The sequence below is a fragment of the Gymnoscopelus microlampas genome, assembly GCF_963454915.1.
Source record: "Gymnoscopelus microlampas genome assembly, chromosome: 13".
Classification (NCBI taxonomy): domain Eukaryota; kingdom Metazoa; phylum Chordata; class Actinopteri; order Myctophiformes; family Myctophidae; genus Gymnoscopelus; species Gymnoscopelus microlampas.
Genome location: NC_139950.1, coordinates 2,869,936 through 2,883,458, shown reverse-complemented (window position 1 = coordinate 2,883,458; position 13,523 = coordinate 2,869,936). Strand labels below are relative to the sequence as shown.

General features: G+C 38.4%; 1 long non-coding RNA gene across 2 annotated transcripts; it reads right to left on the bottom strand.

The window, feature by feature from the left end:
- Window positions 1-11,256: 11,256 nt before the first annotated feature.
- LOC311058341 lies at window positions 11,257-12,962 on the bottom strand. 2 transcript variants are annotated; one of them, XR_014602048.1, is made up of 4 exons: window positions 12,808-12,940; window positions 12,273-12,583; window positions 11,914-12,073; window positions 11,257-11,518 (listed from the first exon to the last, which is right to left on the bottom strand). It is a non-coding gene; the product is annotated as an uncharacterized lncRNA (long non-coding RNA). The 2 variants fall into 2 exon arrangements; XR_014602047.1 differs by having other exon boundaries at window positions 11,260-11,518; window positions 12,837-12,962.
- Window positions 12,963-13,523: the final 561 nt, after the last annotated feature.

The window sequence follows — 13,523 nt, the reverse complement described above, 5'->3', positions numbered from 1 at the left end:
TTAACTTGAAGGTATTGTGTGGTACGAATTATTAATACATACACCTACCCATTGTCTGATGAGTCCGATCCGGACTCCATCTGTACTGTGTTAGTGGGATCCTTAAAATATGAAAAAGAAATACAGAAAAAGATTAATGCACCATTTACACTTTCAACTATTTTTGTTGATATTATTTAAAGGTCAGCCCGTTCCGGTTAAATGTGTTAACTATTCCAAAATCACACAAATACCTCTGTTCCTGGTGGATCGGTCTCTGTCACAGTGTTTGGCTCCTCCCTTTTTATAAAACAAAGAATTACAGTTTTTCATTATCATCTACCAACTATGTTTTCTTAAAAGGCATAAAATAAGTATATTTTGTAATGGTCATTTTCCACTAATAAATAATAAAGTAAACTATGTACCGGGTGTTCATGGTGTTAAAGTTTTATGAAAAATCAAAACAAAATCACGGTTAAATGTCATTGTTTCTGAAGGTGGCGATATGAATGTCCATATGATCATGAATGTCGTAGAGGACATTTTTTTTCCCACACTGACCATAGTAGGCTTTTATTATTATATAAAAAAAATGTTTAGAAAAGGTTGTAATTGATGGTTTTATCGGCCGACATATTTCTGGTTTCCTCAAATACTTTTTTGCTAATGACCTAAATTGTGAACTTACTGTTTTTCAGGCGTTAGGAGAATTTTTTCAGCCTGATATCGGTTTGTGCGCATCTTTTTCATTATCCACAAGATGGTAACCTGTAAAATATTAAAATTACATCACTGTTCATATAATTCTAATGTCATAAAATAATACTCTTGAGAATGTTTTCATATCTAAACACTGTGTATTGGGCCCAGTCATATCAATAGATATGAGAGCATCTACAGTGGTGTCACTGTAAAACGTAACACTTGTTATATGTTTATTTCATAGAATTACACTATTTAACATCCACAAAGGTAAATATATTTTGGAGATTGGTCAGTTTTGACCATAGACATTTCTTGACTAATAATTGCTCTCCTCTTCGTAGAAGTAACCATCCTCAAAAGTATTTTTGTCTTCAGTTATTTTTCAAAGAAAACCTATTTTTAGACTTTTACGTTATGGAAAACTGTACACGTCTGTGTGTGATGCGACACAATCTTTAACTCACCTCTGGCATCAGAACTTCAGTGATAAACTTCACCTTTGCCTCTTTATTCTTTACGAGCTTATGCTTGACTTTGTCATAATCCGAAATGACGTCAATTTTTTCAGTGAATTTTTTCATCTGAAAAAGAAACAGCAATACATTATTATTTTTAGATTCTCAAATTATTAATATTTTTGAAAGCACATTTACATTGATTATTTTTTTCATTGTCCATATTCTTCAGATCACTAAATATTTATGAAATGTGTGTTTCACCACATATAAATGAAATGTGTGTACCAATAGCATTTTCAAATATTAACATCTTAAAAAGAGTAAGTAAGTAAATGACAATGTTTGTAATACAACAACATTAAATATTTCACCACACACTCATCTTCGTTACCTGAGTGCGTGTCATGAATAGAGACTGGTGAGAATTGTACACAGCTGCTATGCTTTCATGCATATCTCTGTTTGTGAACAGATAGTGTCTGTTTGACAATTGTCTGTTCTTCAGAATATTTTTCTCCAAAGTCTGTGAAGAAAAAAAAAAGATTTCAACATAACTTATACAAATTCTATTTCGTTGTGATAATATAAAACGGTACAATAATATATATATATTTTTTAAATACCTTGATGTCATCAACACCCAGGTCTTCTATATCGAATTTGAGGGGCCTGAAACGTTGAGATGTTGTACCGTGTTATCGTTTATTTGTCATTGTGTTTCAAATCAATTACAAATGTGTAGCTATGTACAGTTAATATAACTGCAAGTAAAATGTATATATATATATATATATAACTCTAACTATTCGGTACTTCCAAACTTTAACTTTGAAAAATCTGAATAATTAACACAATTTGTTTTTAATGTCATGTTTTGGTGTGATTGTCTCCTGTCATATACTTACAAGTGTTGAGTGTGTGTACAACCACAATGAAATGTTTCTTTTTTTTTCGGCTTGTGCTTCTCATCTAAACCAGCACATGCATAATGGAGATATCCCTTGCAGTCATCACAATGTGAACCCCTTGGGGGTTTTTTGGAGGTCAGAAACTGGTAGAGGCAGGCGTTCACAGCTTTTGCCATACATACATCTCCAGTTTTTTTGGGGACAGTGATTGTGATCTTGATCGGTTGGTCTAATACGGAAGAGACAGACTTGTCTTTTTCCATTTCAGCCAGTTTTCCTGCTGTTTCTCCTTGAGCTGCGGTGGACTGCTGTTTATTTGGGAATAGCAGTGGGGCAATTAGGTTTTTCAAATTCTCAGAATTACAGTGATAAATCAATCGACAATATTATGTGTCTAACCTGTCTCATCATGTCTTCCAAAGTGTTATTTCCATGTAACATCGCAGAACCATGGAATTTCCGCAAAATTTCCAAATGGTTTGCATACAGACGCTCATCCGGGACGATTTTGTCTTGCACTTCGTGTAAGGCAGCCTGATTTACACAAATTACAGTCAAGTTACAAAACTTATTATTAAAATGTTATTGATGAGTGGCTGTAGTTTGATGTGAAAACTTTATACCTGGCAGGCAAAAATGCCGCAGTTCCACGTGTCGGTCTGTTGCCATTGCGTTGGGTATTCTGTTGGCCATTCCTCGAGATCTCCAAGGTTCCTGAAAGCGCTCCTGAAAGAAATTACCTTATAATGAGAAGGAGCCTCACTCAACCCTTATGGTGTTCGAAGGTGTAGGCGGAGAATTCAAAATGTCTGTGTTTAACGTGTGTGTGTGTTTTCCCTAAATGTATAGTTGAATAAAAAATGTTTAGGCCTACACCAAAATTTGCCTTTGCAGCATATTCATCGGGAAGAATCGTACACTCTGAATGCTTTCTTCAGAAAGTCCAGAACCTAAAAATCACCCCCCCCCCCCGAAAAAAAGAACATCAATTAATATGTACAGATATCTAACTTCTCTAAGTTCACATACGTGCAGTTGCAAAATGTATTCACAATTACGCATTGTTTTACATACTCTCTAATCAATAACCGTTTATTTATTTAAATTATGTATAGATAGTGGCTAAACTTTGATTATTTTAGTTATAAATGTATTTTCTTTTTATTTACTCTAATACTATGTGTACCTTAAAAGTGATACATTTTATTTACCCAAAGAATGAAGTGGTTTCCTCCTGCAACTTCGTCGTTGTTTCCCACGACAAATGGCAGAAAGTATCTGTCTGCAGGCTGAGGGTGAAATATTTTGATACTAAGTCAAATGTGAGCTTGTGTTATTCGCAATACATTTTGGTAAAAAATAAATAAAAACAAACCGTTAGCTTTCGGATAGAGTGGTCCTTGACCACACCTAAGTTCCTGTATTCACACTTCCACATCATCCAATAGTAGTCTGGCACACACTTGAACTGCCATGTGAAAAACATGTAATGATAAATAGTTAATGCTTTTTCCAAAATATTCTGGTACATTAATTTCACACATATAGTGCATAGCTACAACCAATGATATTAGTACCTCATTGTAGTCCTGGCAAATTTGGGCTACCCTGAAATTCACAGCCTGCATAAAAGAAAAAACATTAAAAACAGATGACAGCACATTTCCAATAATTGATTGTGCGCACACACACCAACTCCAAATTAAATTTAAATAAGGCATCTTCTTAATCTTTAACGTTAGCATTTAATACATTTCATCACTCACGTCAGATGTCAGCCAAGTAGTAATGTCTTTGGTAACTGGCTGTTCCATAAGTGCAGGTGGACACATTACTTGTAGATCCTTTGCACTCAGAAGTAGTTCTCCCATGGAGTGATCAAGCCGATTCAGCACTATTCCGCTGTCATTACCCAATGGTGTCTTTTCCAGACTCAGATTTGAAGCAAATTTCAAAATCTCCTGTCAAAGACACAATAATTAATCAGAATTTATCATGAAAAAAAAAAGGTTCTGGTTACACAATATGTTCTAAAAGAACTTACCATATTTTTGGGGGAAATTCCATAGTCTATGGCCTTGAATGTGCTCACTGGCCGTTGGTCCGGTTGTCTCACTCGAGTCGAATGTCCAGCGGCAGTTGGCCTTTGGTCCGGTTGTCTAGTCGAAGGACCAGCGGCTGTGCTAGTGCTACTATCTGGACTGGGACACATTTTCCTTTTTTGTCCTACAAAGAAGAACACACACAATACTCACATATCTAAATAAACATACATAATAATAAATATCCAGTTTGTGATGTTATGTGATCTGAAACTTTTGTTAAATGTTAATAGTATTTAATATATTCTTACTTTTCAATTATGGTTGACATAGCTCAAAATGTTCCCATTTTACACTACATGCTTTACTATTGTATTTACAAGGTCAAACTAACCTTTGCTTTGTTGGACCACTGTGCCCACGGGACCAACAGACAGATGATGTAGGCAGTTACTTTGCATTTCGTCCATAAATTTAGCATTTATTTTCTGGTTACGCATCTCGATATGAACTCTGATTGAGTGTTTGAAAGACGATTCTTTCATTTCACAATATGAATAGAGGACAGAGTGTAACTGTCGGTTTAGCTGCTCAGCAACCGAAGAGTTAATGACGCTCCTTAACTGTGGGCATAGATTCAAGCTACGGAGTAATTCAGACATCCTTTTCTGATTTCTCTGGTGAAAACGGTCGTATCCACAAAACCTTTCTATCGTTCTTGTGATTGGGTGGCTGGTTGTGTATCGATCGCTTTCATTGTCTGGTTCAATTTGGTCAACTTTACTTTGAAGATTTTCAAGCCATTCAGGCTGGCAAAATAGATCATCATTGGCAGCTTTAGTTCTATTTTCCTCTGTGTCCTCGAAAAAAGCACCATCGAACGGCTGCAGAGTGGAAGAGAGGAGAGGAGAGGAGAGGAGATGAGATGGGGGTACAGGAGAGGAGAGGAGAGGAGAGGAGAGGAGAGGAGAGGAGAGGAGAGGAGAACATAATATTTAGTTAGTAATAGTTCTTTAGATGTGCATTGAACATGCATATATCAGGTATGTTGGCCATAATGCTTACCTGGAAGAATTGGTTTGTTTTTGTACGAATTTTCATATGGCTGGAGACTTGTCGGGCAATATCACAAAGAAACACAGTTGGGAATCTTTTAAAGCTGAGTAGTCCATCCACATGGTCCCGGGCTGACTCGCTCCAGAAAAGAAAATTCAGGTAGTACACTACTCCGTGTGGGCATGAGAAATGCAAAATGCCACCTGTTAAAAAAAAGGAAAATTAGAAATTCAGTCTAACTTATAAGTTGATGAAAATAATGGTAGTTATAAATTAATTCAAACAGTATTTGCACTCACCACCGGCCTTTTCCAACGACAAAAACAGCTTTGGATAAATCGTTTTGAAATTACACAATTCAAGTAGCCGGTGGATAATGTCAGTTTTGGAACCCTCATCCGTGACACCAAGATACAGACAGACGTCCTTCAGAGTTTTTGTGCTCGTCTGTTGAGACATCATGATAACATTTGTTTAATGTTAACTGGTTAGACACAACAAACCATAATACAATGCAGACATATTTCATAAATAATTACCGTTTTATCCTCGATCAATTTCAGAATGGATTCCTCGTCCATGCTGTCTACAAGAACATTTTTTTGGTCGATGCCTCGTTTCTTCATTCCTTTTCGGGCTTCTGTTTTGGGTAATTTATCTGCACACCGCACGTTTTTGCCCATCCACGGAGCCAGTTTTGAATACTGACTGTGAGTTTTATATGGATTTCTCTTCGAAGTTGCTTGGACGGAGAAAAGAAAAAAAAAAAAAAAAAATCAATTTAAATATTAATAATGAATATGTATGTATATATATACATATATATACACACACATATATATATATATATATATATATATATATATATATATACATATATATATATATACATATATATATATATATTTTTTTTTTTTTTCTACTCACCAGTGATGAACCCCTCCGCAATGAGCTCCTTGTCCAAAGTTTTCCAATTATGCTCTATGTCAATTTCTAAGTCAGCTTCTTTCATCGTTTCCAAGTTGGGCCGTTTGAAAATCCCCACTGCAGGTGAAATTTACTAATTATAGAGGTATACTGAACTAGTAGGTACATTGCATTAAATTATTTCTGGGAAGTAATCGTTAATTTCCCTTATTAGTCCTATAACCAGCACTCCCCCATCGATCATTCAACTGAACATATACAGTAAATGTATTATTATCAAAAAGCGTTTTACATGTAGCAATTTTGTTGTGGAATATGTGGGATGAAGGTCATTTCACGCAATATTAAAAAAAAGATTCACAATTTTAAAGACAATTCAATATCATCTTTGAGACCGAGAGAGGAGAGGAGAGGAGAGGAGAGGAGAGGAGAGGAGAGGAGAGGAGAGGAGAAGATTTTTGGGTCCCAGTAATTATTTGGCCTTTATATTTCCATTGAATTTGCAGATATCAGATATTTATTGCTTACCTGGGAGATCAAAAGCCATTTTCCAATTGGCGTCCGATATGATAATTGGAGGAGAATTTCCACATCTTAAACAGCTGTACTCGAACTTGAAATCCATTAATGCTATGAAATGCCTGAATGCCAACCGAATGGTGGTGTGGTGGAATTTGTTGTCATTATACATCTCAAGTGCTTCAAGACATCTACCCACTGCTGTGTCATTCTGCTTAGAAAAAAAAATGTCATAAACGAATATCAAGTTTTGTGTAATTTTAAGCATGTACCAATATGATTTTCTCTGCAGACATGACAGTCCCTAAGTTGTTACAGTTACTAATTTAATATTTCTATCTAAGCTACCATGCTAAACATGTAATAGCTATGGCTTATTATGTTATTAAAGGTACATTTACATAATAGGAAGTAATACCAAATAGTAATTAATTTCAAAAAATACTTACGGACATAAACGACAATAGAAAGCACATGAACGGCAGGGTTACAAAAACTCTGTCGTTGAAGTTGTGAAAGCCTGAAGAGTATTCTTGGAAACGGACATGATTTTTACATGTTGGCCACATCTTGGCATAGACAGGTATCCCTGAAAAGACAAATGAAAAAAAAGGTCAAGTGTTACAATAATCCAGCTTATACATAATATTCACTTTTTTAAATGACAAATATTAATAATACATGCTGATCATGTGTGACACTTGCCTTTTTCGATGTAATGCATTCCATATACAGTTCCATGTGTAACTTTCACTGCATCACACAGATTGGGGCGTGGTTCCACTCCTTTGCAGTATGGACAGAGTGTTTCAAGTGGAAAAAAACCTTTGGGAATCTGTAGTTCTGATTCCTTGCATCGTAATTTCATTGGCAAATCTCGAATTTCAGGAATCCTTTTTTCAGAATGCAAGTATTCAGTCAATACACGAATTTGCCTCTCTGTTTCTGCGTATGCACCATGTGGCTGTTCTGTAAGTTTCAATTCGGTTTCCAAATCATCGATGGTTTCATGATCCTCAAATGCATTAGATAGCATTGTTGGGTTAGTTTGATATAGCAACCACATAGCTAACATTCTGTGAACACATCGTATTTTAGTTTTGTGACAAGGGCAATGCCACTTCCCATCAGTCGGGTTGAAGCTGACAATAGTACGTCCAAATTTGCACCAGTTGTCATGTGTGTGTGTGTAGACAGAAAAGAATAACCACGTTTGGGAGTACCCCATGGAGCCATAATCGATAGGGTAAACTATGCAATTTATGCCTTCATGTTCACCATGGTGTAAAATTTCTATGCATTTCTCAGTCCACTCAAGAGACATTAATCCGGTGTTTTGCATAGCCTGTAGACTGTTAAGGTCGAGTGTTTCAGGTTCGTCATATGTCAATGCACTTCTTTGTAAATGTTTACACATTACCCCTGGATTTAAGGACGATTCTGTTATTCGCATTAACTCTTGACAATTTCCATTTTCACAGTCATAGCCAGAACGTGATTTTCTGACATGGATTGGAAGGAAACTTCCGCGAGGATGTAAAGGTGTAACGTACAGCCCCACATCTGGATCAACGCATTGCATGGGCGTGCTTGCTATACCATGCAGATCTTTTTTGTGTTTTCTGAGATTCGAATGATTAGAAAAAGTTTTGTCACAATGTTCACAATTGTGAGTCGTTTTTTTTTTCAAATCAACAATTTCTTCGTTGTCACTTCCGCTGTGACTTGTGACATCTCCTCCCTGCGGGTGTTGCTCTAGAAAAAAAATAATACATGTTAATGGCGTTGCTGAAGTTACACTATGTATTATGTCATGGAAGCATTTAATTACTTATTCAATTAACACAATATTTCATTTCAGCCTGTCTTAGAGTAATACATAACTACATATTTATAAATAAATAGAAATTAGACTTATTGGAGTCGTTGAAAATGCTATTACTGTCTGTTATACATACCTTTCTTGGAAACTGTGACATCTGTAAAATAAAGACGACATATTTACTTATTTCGATTGAAACATCAAACATAGTATAATTGCATAAATGACATGAACTTTTGAATAATCATCAAAGGACTGCAGTCAAAGATGTACTTACTATGACTCTTCTGCATGTGTAATTGAAAGCCTTCAAACCTTGAAATACTTTTTTTAAAAGAACAAAATTCACAGTGATAATGAGCACGATTCACACCGCTAGCAGTCTCTTTGCAATAGCACGCAAGAACAAATCTCCCTGTAAAAGAAAAAAAAAGGGTAAAGTGTTAATGACCTCGACATTAATTAAATGTATTACACACACACACACACACACACAAGATTTTGTATTTTACTCACGTATTCCGTTGTTTGTGTAATAAATTGCATTTGTCAAATGTTTATGTTTAATATGGTACTCGTTCTGTGGGGTATGTATGACAGCAGAACCTGTGTCTTTCGGTTTGCAAAAGACGCAGTTTTGATCCTTATAAAGTTCCTCTAAATCTTCTTTTTCGAGAAATACACACATTGGTGCCCGATCTACAGAAAAGGGTGGATGCACAAGATTTGATGACAGTTTAATGACCAATGTAATGAACAATTATTGGTTTTACATTCAAATACTACAAATTTAGATAATTACACGTTATAAAATAAATGTAACATTGTACTCACCAGCCATAATTTTAGCTGGCAGGCAGCCCACATCAGCCAGCCTAGACAAAAAGATGAAATTTGAAAATTAAATCCTGCATGACGATGCAGTCACTGGTACATGGGTTTCTGGAGTGTTAGCAGCCCTCCTATGAGACACAGGCCAATAGGCAAAAATAAATGGTACCATTATATCAAGAGTACTATTAGTAGGGAATAATTAAATGAATATCGGTTTAAAATGGGTGAAGTCGTCCATTAACACACAAGCTACAACACATGTGACATTGTTTATTAATTAAACCAGTGGGAAGAAACATTTTAGAACCCTATTTTATGGTTAACCATAATAAAACTGACAATAAGCTCTAAACGGTGCCCCCGCCTCACCTCGGTGTGTAAGGGGGGGGGGGGGGGGGGGTTGCAGCTCTGTAGCTGCAACCCCCCCCACCCCCCATACACACACACACACACACACACACACACACACACACACACACACACACACACACACACACACACACACACACACACACACACACACACACTAAACCAAGGTGTGTGTGTGTGTGTGTGTGTGTGTGTGTGTGTGTGTGTGTGTGTGTGTGTGTGTGTGTGTGTGTGTGTGTGTCGTTGTCTCCCAGCCAACATGTCCAACTGGGCCCCATGTGGGTTTTTAACTGGGCAGATGGGCATGGGTTACATCTGGTTTTGCACATGGGTTCCACCAAGCACCCACTTGTGTTAGCCCACATGGGCTTAAGTGGGTTTCTAACTGGGTCTTAGGTGGGCTCCAAATGGGCAAATATATGTCGGAACCATGTGGGCGCCACCTGTGTTTGCCTATATGGGTTTGAACTGGGACCTGAATGGGCCTGAAATGGGTTCCAGCTGGGCAAATTACATGTGACCCATGTAGGCCACACTTGTGTTGGCCCATTTAGGGCTCCAACTGGTTTTGCACATGGGTTCTACCAAGCACCCACTTGTGTTAGCCCATATGGGCTTAAGTTGGTTTCTGACTGGGTCTTAGGTGGGGTCCAAATGGGCAATTTGATGTCGGAACCATGTGGGCGCCACCTGTGTTTGCCAATATGGGCTTGAACTGGGACCTGAATGGGCCAGAAATGGGTTCCAGCTGGGCAAATTACATGTGACCCACGTAGGCCACACTTGTGTTGGCCCATTTAGGGCTTAAGTGGGTTTCTGACTGGGTCTTAAGTGGGGTCCAAATGGGCAATTTGATGTCGGACCCATGTGGGCCTCACCTGTGTTAGCCCATATGGGCTTAAGTGGGTCCTGACTGGGTCTTAGGTGGGGTCCAAATGGCCAATTGTATGTCACACCCATCTAGGCCTCACCTGTGTTTGCCCATGTGGGCTTGAAGTGGGATCTGAATGGGCCTTAGGTGGAGTCCAACTGGGCACGTTTGAGACCCATGTAGATCCCACTTCTAGCAGCCCAAGTGGGTAACATCCGGGCCCTTTGCCAACATGGGTTTCAAGTTGGTCCTGAAGGGATTTAAATAGGAGAATTAAACAGTATATTGACAAGAACCATGTTTAACTACTGCTAAGTTTTACCAGGGTGAAAAAACAATATCAGACAATATATCTTTTGACAATGTTTATTTCTGGGAACTTTCGGCCTTCTGGTTGTAAAATACAAAATACAAAATGCTTTGGTATTTTTAAAATATAAAATGTATACATGGAAATAAAGTGTAGACAGTATTGGGCCAATATGCATCTTCAAGTCTCGTAAACAATCCATTTAACTCTCGTAAATTATCATTAAGATAGAACTCTTGTAAACAATCATTTGTAATGATGTATATACATGACACATAACAGTGCAACTCTAAAGTAACAACTTAAATGTTCTGGACACAAACTAATAAGGAACCCATATCTCTTAACTCAACTACAACAAAAGGAGGGTTCTTCTCATGAGGTAGTTAATTATGGGCCATAATTGAGGGCCATTTCAGCCAACAAATCCTGAATGATAAACACACCACAAACTGTGTGTGTGTGTGTGTGTGTGTGTGTGTGTGTGTGTGTGTGTGTGTGTGTGTGTGTGTGTGTGTGTGTGTGTGTGTGTGTGTGTGTGTGGCCTATTGGACCTGTTCCTGATTTTCCTGTGTTCCCTGTGTTTTCGAGGGATCTTCTAGCTCGTAGGGTCCGGTTTCCACCACGGTCTCGAGCTCCGGTGAACCATTTGGACACGGCCAACTCTGCCTCCTTCTGGTTTATTTCCTGCGTGACGGCGTTCTTCTTTATTGCCCTTAAAGATAAATGACAAGAAGCCAACTTAGTAATGCTGGCTTGATTTTTACATTATGAAACCATATAAGACAGACATCTTTTCAAAAGTTTTATATCGCTGAGAAATGTGTATGCTTTTTAAAAACAACCGAGTCAAATCTGAGAACAGTTCATTAGAGTTGTACTCCAAGCTATTCACACGGCCAAGTGCTACAGGAAAAATGCAGGATTATGTATAGAACCTGGTGGCTAAGATGTTCTGATGCATTATTGAGCATTCTTTGCTGAACAGAAAAAGAAAATGGAACAATAATTTTAAATGTCTTGAGCTATGGTGGCAATTTAGTTTTCATGTAGAACAACTAAGTTCAGGTGGCACCATATGTTATGGCAATAACACAAAATCTAATTTACCATATAGAACGTCAAAAAGTGCCAGTCCTCGGAACGCCTTCTTGCCACTGCGTCCGAAAAGGTTATACTCGAGTGCCAGCTTATTGGTAAGGAGGAACCCCATCATCCTCCTGACACAACGGTCCACGGAAGTCCCCCCAATGTCTGCAACCATGGCAATCTGAGTACGATAAAAGTCACAGGAAGGAAATTCTGTATTAAGTGAACAGCTAAGATGTCAATGCCCGTTGTGTGCATGCACTCAAAGGGCAGGTTAACAGACTACCAATGTGATTAGAAAATACAAGCACATTTTGAAGTGAATAAGAGATTTAGAAAATACAAGTACATTTTGAAGTGAATAAGAGATTTGAACTTACAACTGCAGACTTAAAGTCAGGGTCACCCAGCTTTAAGTTCATGGACTCGAGATCTGCCTACGTGTCCAGCGGGAACACAGCTCCTTCAGGCAGCATGTTCAGCATCTGCCATGGACCTTCTGAGTGCTCTTTACTTCCTCTAGGAGTCTCACGAGCTGGGTGAACATTTGTTCTCCCATGCCTGGTGCTCGTGGTGCTGGACTTGGGCTGCTCATTGGGGTTCCAGCTGTGGGTCGTCTTATTGGGGGTCCGGCTGTGGGTTGACTAGGGGTTCCAGTGCGGTGGCTCATCTGGGTCCCAGTGGGGCGGCTCTGTCACAGTTGATAATAATAAACTTTATTTGTAAAGCACCTTTCATGACATGACATGCAGCTCAAGGTGCTTACAATTACAGTAAAGTAAAACTAATTTAACGATAAAGCAAAACAAGAAAGCAAAAGCATAAAACAGCATTTAAAAATCAACCAAAAGCCAGAGTGAAGAAATAGGTCTTCAGCTGTGTTTTAAAGCTATTCACAGAGGCTGCCTGCCTTACGTGTAATCGGAGTTTATTGGGGTGCTCACGTTTGTGGGTTCAGTGGGGCGGCTGATCAGGTTTGCAGTTGGGCGGCTTGCTCTTGGTCTTCCAACTGGGGGTGTCCACACTCGGGATTCCAACGGGACTGGGGGTTCTTCTGGGACTCGGGGTTTCTAAACATAATGTAACATTTCAAGATGTTAAATTCTCTGTATATTTTATAAAAAAGAATAAAATCTAATTCCATACTTTACATACTTTTCTGAGAAGAGGGAGATACACCGGGGCTGCTGCTTGGACTGCTGATCGGACTTGGACTGCGGCTCCTGTGTCTTTTGGGGGGGGGGGGCTCACTTTCTTGGACAGTGCACGGGGAGGTGTAGGTGGTAGGAGGTCATCATCGAAAGCTTCCGATTCCTCCTCACTCGTGAGCGCCTCCCTCTGTTTTTGCGGTGGCCTACATTCAGTTAAAAACATACATTTTAGCAAACATAAAAAAGTAACTTTAAGCAGTAGTTCTCAAAATCGAGTCCGGGGACCCCATGGGTCCTTGAGGGGGTTCCAGAGCATTCCTTGCAAAATGTATTAAAAAAAGTACAGGCAAGAGGGACAAATCAGTTTAACCATGCATACGTCAACCATTTGAAAATTGCTGATCTACATGCTCACAACATGTCGCAATGCAAGACGTGGTGAGCTTGTAGATCGGTTATTTTCATTTTTTTTGTAACAAT